The 23,270-nt window shown below is 39.7% G+C and overlaps 1 long non-coding RNA gene across 2 annotated transcripts in view; it reads right to left on the bottom strand.

The window, feature by feature from the left end:
• Positions 1 to 23,270, bottom strand: part of LOC138424620 (uncharacterized) — a 694,361-nt gene that overhangs the window by 420,339 nt on the left and 250,752 nt on the right. Inside the window, exons 5-6 of one of the 2 annotated variants that reach the window (XR_011250887.1) lie at positions 16,713 to 16,789; positions 13,664 to 15,816 (exon numbers count right to left, since the gene is read on the bottom strand). This is a non-coding gene — a long non-coding RNA (uncharacterized lncRNA). Of the gene's footprint in view, positions 1 to 13,663; positions 15,817 to 16,712; positions 16,790 to 23,270 lie in introns of those variants that run through there. The other variant, XR_011250888.1, reaches the window with a different exon arrangement.

Raw genomic sequence — 23,270 nt, 5'->3', positions numbered from 1 at the left:
CACTAATTATGCATCATGCATTGTGCTAGGCCTTATCTCTCAATTCTCCCAACACTGTTGTATATAATATTATTCCCCAAATGTCCCTGCTCCAAACCCTGAAGAGGCTTTTCAGTACAATGAGAATGACCTCATCCTCCATGATCTGGTTCTTTCTTTCCTCTCTGACATAAGTCTTACCACACACACCCCTTCCTGGAACATTCCAAACTCTTTTCAACCTTCCCGCAGATGGTAAAGAATATGCCTGTAATGCAGGAGACCCCAGTTCGATTCTTGGGTTGGGAAGATCCACTGGAGAAGGGATAGGCTACCCACTTCAGTATTCTTGGGTTTTCCTGGTGGCTCAACTGGTAAAGAATCTGCTTGCAATGCAGGAGACCTGGGTTAGATCCCTGGGTTGGGAAGATCCCCTGAAGGGGAGAACAGTTACCCACTCCGGTATTCTGGCCTGGAAAATTCCATGGACTACAGTTCATGGGGTTGCAAAGAGTTGGACACAACTGAGTGACTTTCACTTTCACTCCCAACCTTACAGCCGTTGATGCTTGTTCTTTCCCAAGAAATACTCCCACCCTACTGCCCAACAGCCATTAGGCTGCCTCTCTCCTTTTCATCACTGTCTCTACTCAAGTGTCACTTCCAGAGGGAGGCTCTCCCTGACTCTTCTAAAAACCCATCTCCCACCTTCACTCTCAGTCTCCTTGCTCTATTTTCATTGTCTTGAAGGCACTTACATTACCTAACCTTGAACATGAGCTCTATGAGAGCAGCAATAAATCCCAAGTCTAAAGAGTATCTGGCACATAGTAATCACTCAAGTATATGAATAAGCTAAAAATTCTATCTTCACAAGATAAGGAAATAGAGGCTCAGATAAGCTCCTTCACCAGGTCATGCAGAAAGATCTAGTGACTTCAGGGGGTTGTGATTATAGCTCACTTCTGCCTGAGGCCTTTACCTTGAAATTCTCTCCTCCACTATTTCTCCACACAGCTGGCTCCTTCTCCTCTCTTTAGAAAGGCTTTCTGAGGTAACTCTAACTAAAAGTTACCCTCAGTTCAGTTCATTTCAGTTCAGTTGCTCAGTCATGTCTGACTCTTTGCGACCCCATGAATTGCAGCACGCCAGGCCTCCCTGTCCATCACCAACACCCGGAGTTCACTCAGACTCGCGTCCATCGAGTCCGTGATGCCATCCAGCCATCTCATCCTCTGTCGTCCCCGTCTCCCCCTGCCCCCAATCCCTCCCAGCATCAGAGTCTTTTCCAATGAGTCAGCTCTTCGCATGAGGTGGCCAAAGTACTGGAGTTTCAGCTTCAGCATCATTCCTTCCAAAGAAATCCCAGGGTTGATCTCCTTCAGAATGGACTGGTTGGATCTCCTTGCAGTCCAAGAGACTCTCAAGAGTCTTCTCCAACACCACAGTTCAAAAGCATCAATTCTTCAGCGCTCAGCCTTCTTCACAGTCCAACTCTCACATCCATACATGACCACAGGAAAAACCATAGCCTTGACTAGACGGACCTTAGTTGGCAAAGTAATGTCTCTGCTTTTGAATATGCTATCTAGGTTGGTCATAACTTTTCTTCCAAGGAGTAAGCGTCTTTTAATTTCATGGCTGCAGTCACCATCTGCAGTGATTTTGGAGCCCCCAAAAAATAAAGTCTGACACTGTTTCCCCATCTTATTTCCCATGAAGTGATGGGACCGGATGCCATGATCTTCGTTTTCTGAATGTTGAGTTTTAAGCCAACTTTTTCACTCTCCTCTTACACTTTCATCAAGAGGCTTTTTAGCTCCTCTTCACTTTCTGCCATAAGGGTGGTGTCATCTGCATATCTGAGGTTATTGATATTTCTCCCAGCAATCTTGATTCCAGCTTGTTTCTTCCAGTCCAGCATTTCTCATGATGTAAATAAGCAGGGTGACAATATATAGCCTTGACGTACTCCTTTTCCATTTTGGAACCAGTCTGTTGCTCCATGTCCAGTTCTAACTGTTGCTTCCTGACCTGCATACAGATTTCTCAAGAGGCAGGTCAGGTGGTCTGGTATTCCCATCTCTTTCAGAATTTTCCACAGTTTATTGTGATCCACACAGTCAAAGGCTTTGGCATAGTCAATAAAGCAGAAGTAGATGTTTTTCTGAAACTCTCTTGCTTTTCCCATGATCCAGCGGATGTTGGCAATTTGATCTCTGGTTCCTCTGCCTTTTCTAAAACCAGCTTGAACATCAGGGAGTTCACGGTTCATGTATTCCTGAAGCCTGGCTTGGAGAATTTTGAGCATTACTTTACTAGCATGTGAGATGAGTGCAATTGTGCAGTAGTTTGAGCATTCTTTGGCATTGCCTTTCTTTGGGACTGGAATGAAAACTGACCTTTTCCAGTCCTGTGGCCACTGCTGAGGTTTCCAAATTTGCTGGCATATTGAGTGCAGCACTTTCACAGCATCATCTTTCAGGATCTGAAAGAGCTCAACTGGAATTCCATCACCTCCACTAGCTTTGTTCATAGTGATGCTTTCTAAGGCCCACTTGACTTCACATTCCAAGATGTCTGGCTCTAGATTAGTGATCACATCATCATGATTATCTGGGTCGTGAAGATCTTTTTTGTACAGTTCTTCTGTGTATTCTTGCCACCTTTTCTTAATATCTTCTGCTTCTGTTAGGTCACACACTCTAAAAGCCTCCCTCACACACACTCCCAGTCACTCTCTATCACATTACCTTATTTCATATTCCTCATGCCACTTACTACTCTCTGACATTATCTTATGGTTTACTTAATTTTTATTATCTCCCCCAATAGAATGTAAGCACCATGAGCACTAAGACCACATCTTTCTTGTTTGCTGCTCCACAATGCCAGCACAGAATAGGCAATGAAAAATAAACGAACAAAGGAGAGTATGCACTCACATCACTTGGCACCATGAATGGCCCATAAGTGCTTGCTATCTACTAATTATACATACATACTTAGTAGTAGACATGATGGGAAGAGCAATAGTAATATTTTAGCAGGCAATGATCACAGAAAAAAAATTCAAAGCAAAAAAAAATGGTGTCAATAAAGGTGGTTTTTCTTAGATTGTATTCCCAAGGTAGATTTTCCCCATAAGTCTGTGTCTGTAAACTGGTCAAAGTAATCTCAGAGTTTCAGAGAGATGCTTTTTTTTCTTTATGGATCAAAAATATTGTTTCAACCAAAAGCATGGCTTTGGCACCTCCCTCCACAATTCCACATGTTTAAAAGACATTAGTATTTCAGTTTCAGGAATAGCATCCAATGCGCAGTTTAGTTTGGATTCAATTTTGCAACTCTCTACTGAAAATTGACAAAAGAAGTCTTTCTTCAGTATCCCCTAAGGATTCCAGGACCCCTACAATACCAAAATCTGTGCATTCTCAAGTCCTTTGTGTAAAATGGTATAGACTAGCTGGCGTTCCACATCTTGGGCACATCCACAAATTCAACCAACCGCTGGTGGAATTTGATCCAGAAGCTGCAGATAGGGAGGGCTGAACATAGTTATTCTCCCAACAAACAATTTGGCGAATTTATGAGTGATTATCCAAAAATGTCAGGAAGTAAAACACTGAACAACAAGGGAAAAAACCTGAAAATCCATAAGATGTGCAGTCTGAAACATTTAAATTTTTAATTCATAATTTAAAACAAGAATTGATTCATCTAAGAGAAAACTGAAAGAGGTGATAAAAATTGAAGTTCTAACATGGAGTAAAATGAATGAAGTGTTCATATGTCTTCAAGATTCTCTTACAGCCAACAGGGAGGGCAGGGCAACTTCTTGAGCCTAGAGTAAATCTTAAGTTTATTTTGGAATTATTTAGGCAAAGCTGCTATTGCTGAAAAGAATAATCCCTTCATAAAATTACACCCATTCTTGTTGATGTATGGCAAAAACAAACACAATATTGTAAAGCAATTAACCTCCAGTTAAAAATAAATATTTTTTTTACAAATACTATACCAAACACCCAGAGGTTCTACAACCATTTTGCATAAAAACATACAAAAAGCTAAAGGATGTTGCAAAGAAGAGTGGGTATGAAATAAAAATATGTGCATTCAAACCTGGACTCTGAATATGTAACATTGGAGGGATGGGACAAGAGGCCTGGGGTGTTGAATCTTGGCTTGGTTACCAAATTCCCAGCTATCTACCTATCTCTCTTCACTGCACTTCTACAATTTTCCTTGAGACAGAGTCTTAGCATGCTCAAGACTTATTCCTAGAGGGCAGGACTCCCAGGAAAGAAGTTAGCTTTCTGAGAAGTTCCATGACACTCATCAATGGCCCATTGCTTAAGTCAGTTAATTCTGGTTGATGACAGCAAGTCTTAGACCCCAGTACCCCAATAAAGCCAGCTTCCCCAGCCTAAACACTGGTGTGGCAAATCCTGCCAACAATTTACTAGGTCATACAGCTGCAACCACAAGGCTTGGACTCTAGCCTGCTAGTCACTTGAGGATAGGGGCTGATGTTTCTACCCTCAAAAATAAACACTGAGTTAAGAGCAAGTAGCTGGAGCCAGCTCATAATGCTATTGTATTATGGCTGCCTCCCAACTGCAGCAAAGATGAGTTGTTATTTCCTTAAAAATTCAGCTTAAAGGCCCCAAAGCTCAAGGATGGGACTCTCCCTATCCCCCAGAATATGACTTCCAGTTATGCCAGATTACTGTGTGCAACCCCAGAATCAGATGAATATAGAGAAGAGCCACAGATCTACTTCATGATTTTGTTAAGTTTCTCCCTAGGACTGATACATATACTGTCCAACTATTTGCCCTGGTTATCATAATACCTCCACTATAGCTAATACATATCAAGGGAGGGTAGTACTTCTTAACCATTTGGAGGTTGCAGAAATAGAAACGGAAGATTAAAATATGTGTGTGTGTATATACAGCTGAAGACTGGGTTAGTCTATATATCCACCTCCATAATAAGCATTTATTGAATAATAGGCAATGTCCTGGATATTGGAAAAATACAAACAATAGTCATGGTCATATCGATCTTACTCTTAAAGAATTTAGATTCCAGTAGGAGATATAAGATAGAGACACAGAAAATTACAATATAGAATAGAAAATGATTAGTGTCACCAAAAAAGTATAGTCAAAATGTCACAATAGTTCAAAAAAAAAAAAAAAAGATCTCAATGAAGTGATGACATTTAAGCTACAGAATGGCATTAACAGACAGAGAAAATGGCATAATCCAACACAGAGAGAAGCTGAAGATTGACTGGACTACAGGGCATGTTTGGGGAGCTTGGAAATATGGAAAGAAAGGTTATCTATATCTCAGTCACAAAGGATTTAACCACTAGACTAGGAACATAAGCTTTAGTCTGAAGACAAGTAAGAGCCACTCAAAGATGATAACTTCTCAGAGCTGTTGCTGGAGGAATTCCAGAGGCAAGAGGCCATCCTACCAGATGACTTCTTATGTCTTTCCTTCCTCTCATATTCCCTGAGTTGTTAAATTTATGCTGATGAAGAAATAATACTCCAATTTAGGCATGACCACACTGGTTGAATTAGAGCTTGAGTGTGGAGAAGTTACTATTGCCTTCTGAAAGCACTGGCTTATCAGAGGTGATGCAGAGAGAGCGAAATTCAAGAGACTAAAGGGAATAGAAAACCCAAGCCATAGAGGGTTCTTCTCTTCCTAATGATCCCCTTGGGCAAGAAGCTAACCAGTTCAGAGATTCAGCTTGACATCATCAGCTTGTTTCCTCACAAACAATATCTCAGCAGGAAAGTAGTATTTTTCCTCTTTGCCCCACTGGTTGACACATAAGTGGTAGTCCCTCCCCATACCTGATAGTTTCATTAAATAGCTAAAGGGAAAATAACTATTGTGGGCTGGGAGGCATAACCTAAACTCAAGGCATCTTTAATGTGATTAGATCCATTTACAGTGAACTGGAGCCAAGTGAAGCAACTATTTACAGAGCAACTGGAAGGGATTCACTGAACTGGAATGCAGTGTACTGAGCTAATTCTACAAAACTGTGATTACAAAACTACAGAGCTTGACCAAGGAAAAGTTCATGTGTTTAATAACCTTGTATCTAAAATTACACACAATCTAAAATCTCCTTCCTTTCCTACTATAGGAATTAGTGAACTATATTGCTTTACTTACACAAGTTTGTGTCTGAATAATATGACTAATGTGAACTGTGGTTTCTAGAAATTTATCATGAAGAAACAGACAAATATGCAAAGATGCATGCAGAAGGATGTTACTGCAGGATTCTCAAAAATAGTGAAAGACTGGAAATAACATATATAATCCATCAGGAGAGATTAAAATACAGTCACACATAAATCACAGCAAGATCTGCTATGACCCAAAGCAAAAATAAACAAATGGGACCTAATTAAACTTAAAAGCTTTTGCACAAAGAAGGAAACTATAAGCAAGGTGAAATGACAGCCTTCCGAATAGGAGAAAATAACAGCAAATGAAGCAACTGACAAAGAATTAATCTCAAAAATATACAAGAACCTCATGCAGCTCAATACCAGAAAATAAATGACCCAATCAAAACATGGGCCAAAGAACTAAACAGACATTTCTCCAAAGACATAGAGATGGCTAACAAACACATGAAAAGATGCTCAACATCACTCATTATCAGAGAAATGCAAATCAAAACCAAAATGACGTACCATCTCATGCCAGTCAGAATGGCTGCTATCAAAAAGTCTATAAACAGCAAATACAGGAGAGGGTGTGGAGAAAAGGGAACACTCTTACACTGTTGGTGGGAATGCAAACTAGTACAGACATTATGGAGAACAGCATGGAGATTCCTTAAAAAACTGGAAATAGAACTGCCATATGACCCAGCAATCCCACTGCTGGGAATACACACCGAGGAAACCAGAATTGAAAGAGACACATGTACCCCAATGTTCATTACAGCACTGTTTACAATAGCTATGACATGGAAGCAACCTAGATGTCCATCGGCAGATGAATGGATAAGAAAACTGTGGTAACATATACACAATGGAATATTACTCAGCCATTAAAAAGAATACATTTGAATCAGTTCTAATGAGGTGGATGAACCTGGAGCCTATTATACAGAGTGAAGTAAGTCAGAAAAAAACAAACAGAACACCAATACAGTATGTTAATGCATATATATGGAATTTAGACAGATGGTAACGACAACCCTATATGTCAGATAGCAAAAGAAACACAGAGATAAAGAACAGACTTTCGGACTCTGTGGGAGAAGGCGAGGGTGGGATGATTTGAGAGAATAGCATTGAAACATGTATATTACCACGTGTGAAATAGATCACCAGTCCAAGTTCGATGCATGAAACAAGGCACTCAGAGCCAGTGCACTGGGACAATCCAGAGGGATGGGATGGGGAGGGAGGTGGGAGGGGGTTGGGGATGGGGGACACATGGCTGATTCATGTCAATGTACAGCAAAAACCACCACAATATTGTAAAGTAATTAGCCTCCAATTAAAATAAATAAATTAATTAAAATAATAAAGTACAGTCACAAAAATGAACTGTTAGCCAGCCAGAAAAGGAATAAATTAGATGGAATAACAAGATGTCCAGATATTGCTCAGAAAACTAGGATGCAAATAGTATGCATTGTTGTTGCTCAGTCACCTAGTCATGTCCAACTCTTTGCCACCCCATGGACTGCAGCATGCCAGGCCTCCTTGTCCCTACCATCTCCCAAAGTATGCCCAAGTTCATGTCCATGGTATTGGTGATACCATACAGCTATCTCAGCCTCTGAACCTCTTCTCCTTCTGCCCTCAATCTTTCCCAGCATCAAGGACTTTTCCAATGCGTCAGCTGTTCACATCAGATAACCAAAATCCTGTAGCTTTAGTTTCAACATCAGTCCTTCCAACGAGTATTCAGGGTTGATTTCCCTCAAGATTGACTGGTTTGATTTTCTTGCTGTCCAAGGACTTTCAGGAGTCTTCTCCAGCACCACAGTTTGAAGGGATCAATTTTTTGGCATTCTGCTCTTTACAGTCCAGCTCTCACCATAGTTGATGAAACAGAGGTAGATATTTTTCTGGAATTCCATACTTTTCTCTATGGTCCAATGAATGTTGGCAACTTGAACTCTGGTTCCTCTTCCTTTTCTAAACCCAGCTTGGACATCTGGAAGTTCTTGGTTCACATATGCTGAAGCCCTAACATGTAAGATTCTAAGCAGAACCTTAGTAGCATGGGAGATGAGTGCAATTGTTTAAAGGTTAGCACATTCTTCAGTGTTACCTTTTTTGGGAAATAGGATGAGGCTGGACCTTTTCCAGTCCTGTGGCCACTGCTGGGTCTTCCAGATTTGCTGACATACTGAATGTAACACCCTGACGGCATCATCCTTTAGGGTTTTGGATAGTTCTGTGGGTAGCAGTATAGTATAATATAATATAGTATGGTAGTTTGGTGGTTTAGTTCTAAGTCAGACACAAGTGTCAGACTCTTGTGACCCCATGGACTGTAGCCCGCCAGGCTCCTCTGCCCATAGGATTCTCCAGGCAAGAATACTGGAATGGGTTGCCATTTCCTTCTCCAGGGGATCTTCCCAACTCAGGGATTGAACTAGGGTCTCTTGCATTGCAGGCAGATTCTCTACGAACTTAGATATGAATGAAACACCATAATATATTATAGTATGTATAACAAAATCTAATTTTTAAATTTATATATTTTATATATAAATACACATTCATAAAATTTAAATATATGTATCAGTTCAGTTCAGTTCAGTCGCTCAGTCGTGTCCGACTCTTTGTGACCCCATGAATCGCAACACGCCAGGCCTCGCTGTTCATCACCATCTCCTGGAGTTCACTCAGACTCATGTCCATCAAGTCGGTGATGCCATCCAGCCATCTCATCCTTGGTCGTCCTCTTATCCTCCTGTCCCCAATCCCTCCCAGCATCAGAGTCTTTTCCAATGAGTCAACTCTTCTCGTGAGGTGGCCAAAGTACTGGAGTTTCAGCTTCAGCATCATTCCTTCCAAAGAAATCCCAGGGTTGATCTCCTTCAGAATGGACTGGTTGGATCTCCTTGCAGTCCAAGGGACTCTCAAGAGTCTTCTCCAACACCACAGTTCAAAAGCATCAATTCTTCGGCGCTCAGCCTTCTTCACAGTCCAACTCTCACATCCATACATGACCACAGGAAAAACCATAGCCTTGACTAGACGGACCTTAGTTGGCAAAGTAATGCTTTTGAATATGCTGTCTAGGTTGGTCATAACTTTTCTTCCAAGGAGTAAGCGTCTTTTAATTTCATGGCTGCAGTCACCATCTGCAGTGATTTTGGAGCCCCAAAAAAATAAAGTCTGACACTGTTTCCACTGTTTCCCCATCTTATTTCCCATGAAGTGATGGGACCGGATGCCATGATCTTCATTTTCTGAATGTTGATCTTTAAGCCAACTTTTTCGCTCTCCTCTTTCACTTTCATCAAGAGGTTTTTTAGCTCCTCTTCACTTTCTGCCATAAGGGTGGTGTCATCTGCATATCTGAGGTTATTGATATTTCTCCCAGCAATCTTGATTCCAGCTTGTGTTTATTCCAGTCCAGCATTTCTCATGATGTACTGTGCATATAAGTTAAATAAGCAGGGTGAAAATATATGGATAAATTTGTGCATAAACATGTAGGATATATACACAAGATATGTTTAAAACAAAATATAGATGCACATAGGTACATATATGCAATATATTTCTATAGGTAGATAAATGTATTTATATACACAGAGAATGTAAGACAAAGAAAAGCCTAAATATTAGGAACCAAATTAGCAAGTTGACAGTAACTGTCTCTAGGGGTTTGGTACATTGGAGAATTCTTATTTTCTACTTGTATACTTCTGAGTAGATTGAATTTTGTTACAATAAGCATATATTGCTTTTACAATCAGAGAAAGAATATTTCTATCAAAAAAGGAAGAAAAAGAGACTCCAATCCTTCATTAACTTTTCAAAATTTAAATATTACTTATATTACACATAATTTTAAAATCTTTTTAAGATTGTTGAAAATAAAGGGTTGTATAAAATAAGCTCTTTGGTATACTGAAAAGAATACTGGATCTAAACTTCAAAGTCTTCAGTTTTGAGTCCTGGCTCTCTATTTTCTATTTCCAAATCTCAGCTTCTTCATTAATAAAACAAATGGTTATATTTACCGGCTCTCAAAGTCCCTCTTAACATTTTGTTATTCTAACTGGAAATAAACATGCCACGATCCAATTCTCCCTCATTAGAAATGGTCTGCAATGAGGCCTACAAAACTGCTATAATTCAAAGACAGGTGGGATTAGTCCCAAACCCTTGGAAGAACTGGGTCATATAATGGAGTACATTTCAATCTCAGGTCCCTAAATAGCAAACACATTCTAGCTCACTATGCAAAGAATATGAGGGAAAAGGGAACAAGTCCTTTTTGTGACCTGCAGTCAGAATTTCTGCCAATATTTCTATAACGATCCCCTACCTACTACCTACACACACACACATACACACACACACACACACACATACACACATACATTCACTCACTCAGTTAGTCACCATTTTTAGAGATGAAACTTAGTCCAGAGAGGTAAAGGGGCTTGCATAAAATCTCACAGTTAATGAGTAGAAAATTCAGGACTACAAATATGTAATTATGTTTAGGCTGAGTGTAATACTCTTTAGACCTTATAGTTCTCACCTGATGAGTCCATTCATAATACCTCCTACAACTTCTCTGAAATTTTAATACATTAAAAGGGAAAGGTTCTTTAAGATAAATCATTTCCATCTCCCTTTTCCCAATCTCATAATAGGCATGCTGATATATACTTATCTACTTTGAGGCTGCAATCATACCCAAGTGTAGATCTGAGTCATCCTAGCCACTTTCAAGGAACCAAACAAACTACTTTGAAATGGAAGATATTAAAAGAGTAAACTTAGAAGTGTGACATCAAGTGGGCCTTAGGAAGCATCACTACAAACAAAGCTAGTGGAGGTGATGGAATTCCAGTTGAGCTCTTTCAGATCCTGAAAGATGATGCTGTGAAAGTGCTGTACTCAATATGCCAGCACATTTGGAAACCTCAGCAGTGGCCACAGGACTGGAAAAGGTCAGTTTTCATTCCAATCCCAAAGAAAGGCAATGCCAAAGAATGCTCAAACTACCACACAATTGCACTCATTTCACATGCTAGTAAAGTAATGCTCAAAATTCTCCAAGCCAGGCTTTAGCAATATGTGAACTGTGAACTTCCAGATGTTCAAGCTGGTTTTAGAAAAGGCAGAGGAACAAGAGATCAAATTGCTAACATCCGCTGGATCATGGAAAAAGCAAGAGAGTTCCAGAAAAACATCGATTTCTGCTGTATTGACTATGCCAAAGCCTTTGACTGTGTGGATCACAATAAACTGTGGAAAATTCTGAGAGAGATGGGACTACCAAACCACCTGATCTGCCTCTTGAGAAACCTGTATGCAGGTCAAGAAGCAACAGTTAGAACTGGACATGGAACTACAGACTGGTTCCAAATAGGAAAAGGAGTACATAAAGGCTGTATATTGTCACCCTGCTTGTTTAAATATATGCAGAGTACATCATGAGAAACAGTGGGCTGGAAGAAGCACAAGCTGGAATCAAGATTGCTGTGAGAAATATCAATAACCTCAGATATGCAGATGACACCACCCTTATGGCAGAAAGTGAAGAACTAAAGAGCCTCTTGATGAAAGTGAAAGAGGAGAGTGAAAAAGTTGGCTTAAAGCTCAACATTCAGAAAACGAAGACTGTGGCATCCGGTCCCATCACTTCATGGCAAATAGATGCAGAAACAATGGAAACAGTGGCTGACTTTATTTTTTTGGGCTCCCAAAATCACTGCAGATGGTGATTGTAGCCATGAAATTAAAAGACGCTTACTCCTTGGCAGGAAAGTTATGACCAACCTAGAGAGCATATTAAAAAGCAGAGACATTTCTTTGTCAATAAAGATGGGTCTAGTCAATGCTACGGTTTTCCAGTAGACATGTAAGGATATGAGAGTTGACCATAAAGAAACCTGAGTGCCAAAGAATTGATGTTTTCGAACTGTGATGTTAGATAAGACTCTTGAGAGTCCCTTGGACTGCAAGGAGATCCAACCAGTCCATCCTAAAGGAGATCAGTCCTGAGTGTTCATTGGAAGGACTGATGCTGAAGCTGAAACTCCAATCCTTTGGCCACCTGACGTGAAGAGTTGACTCATTTGAAAAAACCATGCTGCTAGGAAAGATTGAGGGCAGGAGGAGAAGGGGATGACAGAGGGTGAGATGGTTGGATGGCATCACTGACTCAATGGACATGAATTTGGGTAAACTCCGGGAGTTCATGATGGACAGGGAGGCCTGGTGTGCTGCAATTCATGGAGTCGCAAAGAGCTGGACATGACTGAGTGGCTGAAAGAACTGAAACTTAGAAGGATAGAGCAACTCTGCTTAAGAGAAATAAAACAAACTAGGAAATGGAAGTGGAGAAGGCAATGGCACCCCACTCCAGTACTCTTGCCTAGAAAATCCCACGGACACAGGAGCCTGGTATGCCACACTCCATGGGGTCACTAAGGGTTGGACACAACTGAGTGACTTCACTTTCACTTTTCACTTTCACTTTGAAGAAGGAAATGGCAACCCACTCTAGTGTTCTTGCCTGGAGAATTCCAGCGACGGGGGAGCCTGGTGGGCTGCCATCTATGGGGTCACACAGGGTCAGACACGACTGAAGTGACTTAGCAGCAGCAGGAAATGGAAGAGCTAGGTTCAAGTGCTCATTCTGTTAGTTGATTGCTGTAGGACCTTAGTCAATGTATTTAATATTCCTAAGCCTCAGTTGTCATTTGTATAATTTAGGAACCATTCATTCATATATTCAACAAATATTTGAGTGTTTCCTTGTGTTAGCCATGGTACTAGATGTAGAGGAAATGATGTTAAGCCAAAGTAGATGCAGTTAGTACTTGTCCTCATGGAATTTGTAGTATTGTAGGAGAGGTCCTCATGGAATTTGAGGTATAGAAGGAGAGTTGAACGTTAAATAATCATACAAATAAATGAATGATGATTGTTAGAAAAATAATTATCATTTCAGAGTATATAGCAAAAGTACATGACCTAGTCCTGAGCAATTGATACTTCAACTTAGATTTGATAAATGATCAGTCATTAACTTGGTGAAAGGACAGAAGAGAATGAGGAAGCATATTCCAAGAATAGGAAGCACTATGTGCAAAAGCCCTGTGATAGCAAAAAACAGAAATGGCTTGAAGAACTAAAAGGAGGCAATGAAAATGGCTATTGAAAAGTTTTAAACATGAGAGTGAATGTTATAGAGCAGTTATGAGATAACATGAAATAGGACATAAAACATTGTTTTAACGATTGAAGTAAACAATATGCTAGATGTTAACAGGAGAAAAAGGTATAAAACTCATTTAAAACAACTCCCCACCCCCAAAACAAAGGCATTAATTATCAAAATACTAGCTGATGTTGTTCAATGACTAAAGTATTTTACTAGAAAAGGCAAGAATGGAATATAACAGCACCACAGGTTTTTGGTTTTGTTTTTTTTTTTTAAGTTGAAAATCTTCTAGTTGAAAGAGCAAAAAATATAAGGTTCACCAAGTTTAAAAGAAGAGTCTGACTTTATAGAAAACAAATGACAGGATTATCAGACATCTCCACTGCAGAGACAACAATGAATGCTAATCTAGCTTAATGCAGTAGAAATGAAAACTCAAAAGAGAAGCCATTCAGGTTGTGATCAAATGTAGCTTCTTGGAAACAATTCAAAATGCAATCATCTGACTTCCTGAACTCCTGAGTCAAGTTCCAACCAAAGAACTTATAAGCTGACTTTGCCACAACTGAAAATTTCTAAGATAAAATGGATATTTTATTTTGAACTTAAATGAAACTTTAAGAAAAGTATCAGTAGAATTGGTGGGTCTTTTTTCTTTCTTAAGAACACTGCTAGGGAACTTACTAATAGACATAAATGAGGGTGACAGTGTGTCAACTTTGATAAGGGCATTAATTAAATGAAAATTGACTGTTGACATTTCTACAAGTTCAAGCCAGTAGATCAAACAAAAACCCAAAGGAAGAGAGAAGGTCAAGGTGATATTCTACTTGCCAGAAAGTAAGTTAAAAGTTTCTGAATAAGCTAAGACATATGAAACTGCAGACCTGTGGACATTTTACTTATAAGAAGTCTAATAGAACCAACTAAATGGCAAGGAATTTCTAGAAACATATTAGGTAGCAACCAGCATGGCTTAATTTGTATTAGATCAATGTAAATTTTCTTCTTTAACAAAGTAGCAGATCATAAAAATTAAGTAAACAAGGGTATGTAATCTATTGTAACTTCAACAATCTTTTTAGTTCTACCACGCAACACAAAGTACCATGTAAGAGGAAATATAATGAGGTGGCCTAGAAGGTTATACCCAAAGAGTGGTTAATGCATCAGAATAAATTGCAGATATATTAAAGAATTGAATATGCAAAAATCAAATCATTAAAAAAGAAGTGAATATTATTAAATCTTTGGAAAGGGCAACTAGAAGCAATTTGAAGAAACAAAGGAAAAGAAAAAAAAGGAAAGGGGCTTGCTAAATCACCATCAAATGGATACACTTCCAAATACAAAAATAAAAAGACAAAACCCCAAATAGATAAATAACAGATAAAGGAAAACACTGGCAAATAATATGGTAGACACCAAATTACCGTTTTTAGTTCACAGCAAGGTTACCAAGATACGAGTGGAAAAACAAATGAAGAAAGATGAAGACAAGAGCATTAAGACCTAGTTTCTAGTGAGGTTTTTTTGGGGTTGTGGCTTTGATCCCTATGTATGTTTGTTCTCTATTATCGTATAACAAATTACCTCAAAACTTAATAGCTTATAATATTAAACATTCATTATGTCACAGTTTCTGTGAATTAGTAATGTAGCAACAGCTAAGCTAAATAAGGCAGCAATCATCTGAAACCTTAACTAGGGCTCAAAGATCTATTTCTAAGATGACTCAAATACATGGAGGTTGGCAGGAGACCTCAGTCTCATCACATTAACTTCTCCATAGGTTGCCTGAGTATCCTCTCAATATGGCAGCTGAATTACCACTTAGTGAGAGATCCAAAAGCAAGAGAGATAAGTCATAATGTATTTTATGACATAACCTCATAAGTCACACTCTATCACTTCCACAGCATCTTACTGATTACAAGGGTCAGCTTCATCCAGTGTGGAGAAGACTAAATGAAGGCTTAAAAGTCATAAAACTATCCACTGATTAATAATAGAAAATACAAACCTTTCCTTCATTCATTAAATGTTTATTGAATATCTGCAATGCGCTATCCAGAATATTATGTGCTGCTGGGGTCCAGCCCTGGTTGGATCCAGGAAATTTGAAGGGGACACGGAGTCAGCAAGGAGAGACTTATTTATTTAGAGATATAAAGAGAGATTAGGAGAGAAGAGTGTAGAGGAGAAAAGAGGCTGAAATTCCTTGGTTTACATAGAAATCCAATAAAGTCCTGAGACAAGGAACTTGCACCAACTACATAGGCCACAGGTGCCCACTTGAATAGCGGAGGGTGCCCGACCTTGGGCTCCCTCTCGCGTGGGTCTTGGAAGCCCAGGCAAATAAGTAGACATGGCGAGCCTCTATGCTCCAGATGGGAATTCAGCCTGAAAAGGGAGAATAAGAAAAGAACAACATGGGGGAGCTAAGCATCGGTGCAAGACTCACAACTTTATTTTCAAAGACAGCTTATATACCCCAAGTTGTACATAAAGTAATAATGGAATATGCAGAGTTATGCAGGGGCAGCAGTCCTGACCCTTATTGAGACCAGGCTTTCTTTTTGCATACCTTTCCATATACAAAAGGTCTCAGGTGATTTACATTATCTTCTGGCCAAGAGGCCTGTTAACATTTTTATGGCTCTTTTCCTAGATAAATGTCTATCAACCAGAAAACTCATTTTCCCTTGAAGTGTTTTTTCTTTAATCTGCATCACCCTCAAAGTATTAAATAAAGTTACATTCCTGTAGAACAAAGGTGCAGTGGGTTATAACAAAGAAATTATTTAACACAAAGATCTAATGTTGCTAATACCAAGGCTACTAACTGTTTTTCCTACATATCAACTATATCAACAAATAAAAGATATGAAAACTTGGCAGCAAGTATTGGCTCAACAATGAAACCCTTAATCAGTCCTATTCTAATGATTTTGACTCCTCAGAAGCCCCTACATTCGTAGGATGTTTTAAGCTTCCTGTGCCTCTCACAGTCGGGAGGCCACAAACAATCACATGCGCAGCTGTAGGAGTCCAGACAAACCTTTCAGGCAGGCTAGAAAGCCATCAGAGGGGTTTTTGGATTAAAACACTCTTATTATGCCCAGGAGACTTATTATCTAAAAGCTCTAAATTAACTTTTTCCAGATAAAGATGGTGAGGGGACAGCCCCCTGTTAATGTCAGAGGAGTTGGTGAAAGGCATAATATAGTAAGGCAGATTCTGGTTTTGGGGTAGATGCTCGAGTAGGTCCAGGGAGGTTCCCTCGAGATCCAACTCACCTTTGCCTGTCAGGTCTCTTCCTCATGACCTTTGCCATGGGCGGGATTCCTCGTGCTGGCTCCTGGCAATGTGCTACCTTGGTAAAAATAAATTCAAAATAGTTTATCTCAGCCACAAATAACTCTACCAATAGCAGGACACTTCAAAACTGAGCAAGAGTGAGAAATGTAGTTTTCAAGTGGCCCAGCTTCTGTAGGCCACTGTACCAATGGGAATCTCAAAACTCTATTCAATGGCCAGAGAGTTGTCCATTAATGTCAAGATACTTCTGACAAACACTACAACTGTCCCAAGCATGTCAGTACAAATTTCCAAACCAAGTCGGTAGTTTTCTTGACAGGACCAATGCAAGAATCATCAACTAATGCTTGAGAGGCTTAGATTTGAAACTTGTGGAGACTCTTGAGAATGTTTCAAATCCAACTCATAAGCCTCCCTGAAGGTCTAAAATACCATCCTGTGTACCAAAGATGATGCTTTTAGTCCACTAACCTTTGAGGAGGCATTCTGCTTTGTCTAGTATCCAATCAATAAATATTTGTGGAATAACTGTTAGATATCAGGCACTATATTGCCTTCATGGAAGAAATAGACAGTAAGCAAGCAAACAAACTAAATAGTATAGTTTGTTGGGCTCTGAAAATGAGACCTTTAAAAAGCTGACATTCCTTTTTTTTTTTTTTAAGGATAGATTAAATTTATTTATTTATTTATTAATTTATTACTATTTTTTTAAATTAAATGTTTTTTAAAATTTTACTTTACAATACTGTATTGGTTTTGCCATACATTGACATGAATTCGCCACAGGTGTACATGCGTTCCCAAACCAAACCTGGATTGTTCCTCTTGAAATCTTTATGAGGCCTGACCACATCCAAGTGGATCAAAAAATACAGAAAACTACAGTGAATTCACTAGTGTATCTGCTTCACGTGGAAATTCCTTTTGCCCTTTAAGTATTCCATTGCTTTATAGAGACCTTCCTTCTAAGAGTCCAGATCTGCTAATGATATAATCAATAATAATAACATAGTATTTGAAGTTTAGAATATTTTTCATAAATACTATCTTATTTAAAAAATAATAAGACAACATACTGTATGCTGCTGCTGCTGCTAAGTCGCTTCAGTCGTGTGCGACCCCACAGACGGCAGCCCACCAGGCTCCCCTGTCCCTGGGATTCTCCAGGCAAGAACACTGGAGTGGGTTGCCATTTCCTTCTCCAATGCATAAAAATGAGAAGTGAAAGTGAAGTCGCTCAGTCGTGTCCAACTCTTTAAGACCCCGTGGCCTGCAGCCTACCAGGCTCTTCCATCCATGGGATTTTCCAGGCTAGAGTACTAGAGTGGGGTGCCATTGCCTTCTCCAACATACTGTATTAATTCAGCTTATTAAGCATTATGAAATTGCTTGGCAAGAGCTTGGATTTTGCAAAAAGGAGAGAGTTTCTCAAAGTGTGGTCATGTAGCTCTGAGATAAAGGTCAACCTATACAGAGCTTTAAGGCCCATGGTAGGAATAGTGTTATATGCAGTGGGAAAATAGTGAATGATTTTCATCAGGCAAGTGACAAGTTCAGATTTAAATTTTCAGTTTGTAGAATGCTGTAATATACCCATGCAGTCATGTGATAACTGCTTAAGTGTGAGCTCGTTAGGTAGGGCCAAGAAATCAGGCAGCCTGATTTGACCCATATAGAGACCAGGACCCTTGGCCTCATCATGATTAGAACAGTGCCATTCACCCTGGGCACAGAAATAAATGCAGCTCTTGCTGCTGATTGTTAGTTTGTCCTCATTTACTGAAAGTGAAAAGTCTTCTCCTGATGATTCATTCACAAATCCTGCTGCTCTTCCTAATTAAAAAGTTTTCAAACAATTTGATACATTAGTTATTATAAGCCTAGACACACGAGGCATAAATCCTTTCTGCCACCCATATGCATGCCAGGATTTCACTGCTGTATCTTTCATCATTATGAGGGAGATTCTTCAACATAATTTTCATGACACTTTCTGCCATGTTCTCCTCTCAACATTTTTGGAGGGGGTGACTACTCAGAGGTAATGAATATCATATCTGGCATCTTTAAAAAATAAAGCCCTAACAGAGACTTAAGGGAGAAAAAAAGGTTGATAAGACATCAGCTTAGAATTGCTATGGAGCACAGACTTAGGAATGAACTGTGGGTTGTGCTTTTTTACACCAAAATCAATAACACAGTAAGAAACAGACTGAATTTGTGTTCATCTTAGGTTTCAGAAAATTAACTGACTCATTCTTGCATCCTTTTAAGTATTGCACCTTTTCATCAGTAAAATTGGTTATATATTGGGAATTCTTAAAGAGGGAATAAGCAATTATAAAAATTAAGCTGTCACTCCACTTACCTTAAACCTATTTATCCAAGGACAGGACTTTGAAATTCAACCTCCTCTGAGATAACTTCTCTAATTAATCCAGTCGCATGACTTGCTCACATTATATGACATTATACGTGGCCTCTGGCACAAAGCCACTAGCAAAAAGGCATGTGTCTTATTTGATTTCTCCATTTCCTATACCACACCCCACACAAACACCCAGAGTCAAGGACTTGGGTGTAAGGAATTTATTTATTTGTACTCACAGGAAGCGGCAGTTACAAAGTAGGGAGCCTAAGATATAGAGGTAGGAAAAAAGGAGGTGCTGATAACACTGGGAAACTGATGATCAATGAATTTGAGGACTAATTCTTGAGAGACTACAAAGAATGCCCCTAAGAATTTCCTCTGAAGGACAGGAGGTTGAGGCGTTGATCCCATTTTCCACTGGCTGAGGTTTGTCGCTACAGGCATGAACTCTATGGTATTCTGCCCTGCCCAAAAAGTGGACCAAGAGAGCGTCAGGGACTTAAAAAAATAAAAAGCCCTGAGACAGAAGAAAGAAGAGGAGTAGAAGGCTCTTAAGGCAGGATGTGGTCAGCCTACAGGTAAACTGTCCAGCACAGCTGCAGTGGAGATTCACGGTGGATCAGGAGAATGTGGCACAGGACACAGAAAGTATTTGCTACAGCACAGAAGTGATGCTGCCAGTGATAACACTGAAAGCGTGAACAATCATTTCACTTAATTCTTAGTGTTACAGAGAGACTGAGTGATCAGCTGGTTGAGTCTGAGAATTGCCTGACAAGTATTAAATGAGTATCTATTGAACAGTATGGGGAAATACATATGCTAAAGGCAAGGTGACCAGTTCTCAAGGAGTTTGCAATCTGGTAGGGACTATCAACAGTTACAAACAAACTAATATGTAACTACTGGTTCTGACCATAAAGGCACAAGAAGGGGAAAATAGTACCATAAAGGGATTAAGAAAATCCTTTCTGGAGTCAGATAGGCCTAGCTTTATATTAAGTCAGGATGTGCCCCGTGATCATTGACAAGGTGCTTATTCTCTCTGTTTCATAATTTGTTTATCTAAAAATTAGGACAAAATAACATTATCTGCTTCATGAGATGGTTGTGAGAATTAAACATATGTAAAGCACTAATCACAGCCTGGCACATATTTGGTAAATATTGGTTATTTTCATAAAAGTTTAATAAATGAGATTTCAGAATGAGAATAAGGATCTCATTTCCATACCAGACTCTCACTCTTTCTTAGAACAATATTAACCACAATTCAAATCCATACATTTTGCTACTACATGACTTTGGATAAATCTAAATGCCTGCCATTCAGTTCTATTATCTATAAAATGGGAATGACATTATCTGCTTCATAGGCCCCTGTGAAGTTTAAATGAGAGTTTCTCTAAAGGGTCCCCAACATATTTCATACCCTGAGAAATACTGATCATTACTATTCTCTATTCATTCAATGGATGCTTACTAGGCACTTACTATCTGAACCAGGTTTAAAGGAATAAAAAGATACAGGGCATGAATAAGGTATGGTCTCAGCAGTCAAAGTCTTACAGATTAACATTAATACTTAAACAAACCTGGGCATTTAATGGTATTCAAATTAATAAATTACCCTAATATCAATTTCTATTATCCTAATACCAAAGGGAAGGAGGGAGTAACGGGAGGAGGTGGGGAGGGAGGGAGAAAGACAGAGAAGAAACTAATATAGTTAGCTCTGAGACCGAATTCCTGGAAATAAAAGATAATAGATCTACCTAAATTCACATCCTCCTCAGTGGTAATCAAAAGCCCACAAAGAGAACCAAACTCAAAGAAGTTTCCTCTAATATCAGGTTAGTAATGTATTAATATAAGGGATATCCACCCCGGACTTGGAACACATAACAAATCTGCTCTTCCCCAATCTTTCAGTCCAGGTGAAACCAGGATGAAATATCTATTAATGATATCCAAGAAGAGGTGATGTCAGAATGTTGACTATAGAGAGAAAAAAAAAAAAAAAAGAATGAAGGTAAGGATTGCTTCCCCAGGTACAGTGCACATAAAGCCTCACCTACTTCTGAAGTTGGGCTTCCCTGGTGGCTCACTGTAAAGAATCCATCTGTCAATGCAGGAGATGCAGGTTCAATTCCTGGGTTATGAAGGTCTTCTGGAGGAGGAAATGGCAACCCACTCCAGTATTCTTGCCTGGGAAATCGCATAGACAGAGGAGCTTGGGGGGTCTATAGTCCATGGCATTGCAAAAGAGTTGGACATCACTTAGCAACTCAACAGCAACTTCTTAAGTCACTGCCTTCCAAAGCTGTAGCAGGGATTCTTCAAAGAGGAGGATCTAGATAGTACCCCAATTTTATTTTATCTCAAGAATGATCTTTACAGGTCTATCCTCCGCATTGGCTCAGTAATGTTCCTTCCTCATATTTGCAGAACTCTTTAAACCTGGGTTTGATCCCTGGGTCGGGAAGATCCCCTGGAGAAGGAAATGGCAACCCATTCCAGTATTCTTGCCTGGAGAATCTCATGGACAGAGGAGCCTGGTAGGCTTCAGTCCATGGGGTTGCAAAGAGTCAGACACGACTGAATGACTTCACTTATACATTACAAACCTTTAACGTCCATTATCTCATTTAATCTCACAAAACTCTGTGTGATATGAGACTTTTTATCTCCATTTCATAGATGAACAATCTGAGACTTGGAATGCTTATGCAGCTTGTTTGAGCTCCCATCAAGGTCAAAAAGGCTCAGTCTAAAACCCAAGTCTTCTGGTCCTATTTTCTACTCATTTCTCACATTTGCATGGACCTCTGAGGAAAGGGGAAGATGAAATCAACAGAACTGGAAGGTAGTGACAACAGGAAGCAATCTGTCCTCAGAAATCTCGAAGGACCTCCCTCAAATGAGAATTCCTACTTAAAGAACAGGTGATTCCATCTCTGTGTCATCACTCCAGGCAGTTAGATGTGAAATATTTCATGAGCATGAAACACCATTAGATTCAAGACAGTAGAATTGATTTGAAACTAATTGATGAGGAATTAAGTTGCTAAGGTTTATGCTGCTGCTGCTTTTGCTGCTGCTGAGTCACTTCAGTTGTGTCCAACTTTGTGAGACCCCATAGATGGCAGCCCACCAGGCTCCCCTGTCCCTGGGATTCTCCAGGCAAGAACACTGGAGTGGATTGCCATTTCCTTCTCCAATGCATGAAAATGAAAGTGAAGTCGCTCAGTTGTGGCTGACTCTTTGTGACTCCATGGACTGCAGCCTACCAGGCTCCTCTGTCCATGGGGTTTTCCAGGCAAGATTACTGGAATGGGTTGCCATCGCCTTCTCCAGCTAAGGTTTATGAGCCTTGCACCAATACTAATACAGAGGCACAGCGTTAACAACAAAACTGTAACCACTGGCAAAATGAGATTTCTGTGGAGAAAAGGTCTTTTCCTTTGGGCTAGAGGCAAAAACTGCGTTAGACAGTTTCAAGAATGACAAGATCACTTTCTCTTGTGTGGTCCTAAATAGGGTATAGAAACAACAGCTTCACCCTTCTAAATAACTCATTATTTGATAATGAGTCAAGGAAAAGTGCAGTTCTCCAGTTAAATTTCAAGCATTTACAAAAATGGGTATGTTCATATAGTATCCTCAAAAGCATAGCCAGAGACAATAAGAAAATACAGAGCCCCTTTACATCCACTTCTGTACATGCAAGTGGCTGCTACCATAGCAGAAGGCCAAAGGAATGTGATTTTAAGAAGAAAAGGACTAACGCCAGTGGACCTGTCAGAACACATTATCCACCTAGGCACCCCCTGCTCCCCGTGTAGCTAATTCAATCAATCCATTCAATGTGAGGAAAATCCACTGCAAAACAACTATTTTGGTTCTTGCTTGTTTGATACTGAGTTGTTCTTCACTGTACTGATTAAGAAAAGCAACTGTTTCCAGAGGGCAGTCCTGGACAGTGCCAGCAAAGCCCCAGGATCCAGTCTGGGAAGGCCCTTGGCTTCACACCAGCTCTAGAGCCTCAGTGTCAAACACCACGAGCCACACAAAGCTATTGAGCACTAAAATATGGCTGGTCCAAATGATACATGTGGTAAGTGTAAGCTATACATCAGATTTTAAGGACTCAGCATGAAAA

Source organism: Ovis canadensis, chromosome 19 (genome assembly GCF_042477335.2).
Source record: "Ovis canadensis isolate MfBH-ARS-UI-01 breed Bighorn chromosome 19, ARS-UI_OviCan_v2, whole genome shotgun sequence".
In the NCBI taxonomy this organism is placed as follows: domain Eukaryota; kingdom Metazoa; phylum Chordata; class Mammalia; order Artiodactyla; family Bovidae; genus Ovis; species Ovis canadensis.
This window is presented reverse-complemented; position numbering and strand designations above follow the sequence as displayed.